We start from the raw sequence: 1,335 nt of genomic DNA on the forward strand, positions 1-1,335 counted from the left end.
CGGGACTCGATCCCGACACTCCAGGATCATGACCTGAGCTGAAGGCAGTCGCTTAAACAACTGAGCCACCCAGGCACCCAAAAAATATCTATATTTAAAATTTGAAAAATATATATATATTTTAAAAGATTTTATTTATTTAATTGACAGAGAAAGAGAGACAACGAGAGAGGGAACCCAAGCAGGGGGAATGGGAGAGGGAGAAGCAGGCTCCCTGCCAAGCAGGGAGCCCTATGCGGGGCTTAATCCCAGGACCCCAGAACCATGACCCGAGCTGAAGGCAGTCACCCAACCAACTGAGCCACCCAGGCGCCCCTAAAATTTGAAAGATATTGCCATAATGTCCTCCAAGATGGTTATAGTGATTTATCCTTTTATTCACAGAATATGAGAGTTTTAGTTTTCCTATATGTCTGTATGTCTTTTTCCCCATCTTTATTGAGAAGTAATTGACAAATAAAAGTTGTATTTATTTAAGGTGTACAACTTGATGTTTTGATATACACAAATATTGTGAAATAAGTACCACACTTAAGCTAATTAACATATCCATCACCTCACATAATTAACTTTTTTTTTCTTTTCATGGTAAGAACACTTGTAATCTACCTTGTTAGAAAATTGCAAATATACAAACAGTATTATTCGCTATGTTCACGTTACTGTACATTTGATCTCCAGAACTTACTCATGTTGCATAACTGAAACTTCCTACCCCTTGACCAACATTTTCCCATTTCTCCTTCCACCTAGCCTCTGGCAATCACCATTTTACTCTGCTTTTATGAGTTTGACTATTTTAGATTCCATATATAATAAGATCATGCAGTATTTGTGTTTCTGTGTCTGGTTTATTTCACTTAGCATAATTTCCTCCAGCTTCATTCATATTATTGTATATGGAAGGATTTCCTTCTTTTTTAAGGCTGAATAACATTTCATTGTATATATAGATGCCCATTTTATTTATCCATTCTTCTGTTGATGGACACTTAAGGTTGTTTCCGCTAGTGTGAATAATACTGCAGTGAACCTGAGATGCAGCTATTTCTTTGACATGTTGATTTCATTTTCTTCGGATACATACCCACACGTGGGATTGCTGGATCATAAGGTAGTCTTATTTTTAATTTTTTGAGGAATCTCCATATTGTTTTTTGGGTGCACCAATTTACATTTCTACCAACATTGTATAGGAAGGTTTCCCTCTTCTCTGCATCCTTTCCAACACTTGTTATCTTTTGCCTTTTTTGATAATAACCGTTAAAACAGGTGTGAAATGATATCACATTGTGGTTTTAATTTGTATTTCACCAATGATCAATAATGTTGTGC

This window comes from Phoca vitulina, unplaced genomic scaffold, assembly GCF_004348235.1.
Source record: "Phoca vitulina isolate PV1807 unplaced genomic scaffold, GSC_HSeal_1.0 scaffold8, whole genome shotgun sequence".
NCBI lineage: Eukaryota > Metazoa > Chordata > Mammalia > Carnivora > Phocidae > Phoca > Phoca vitulina.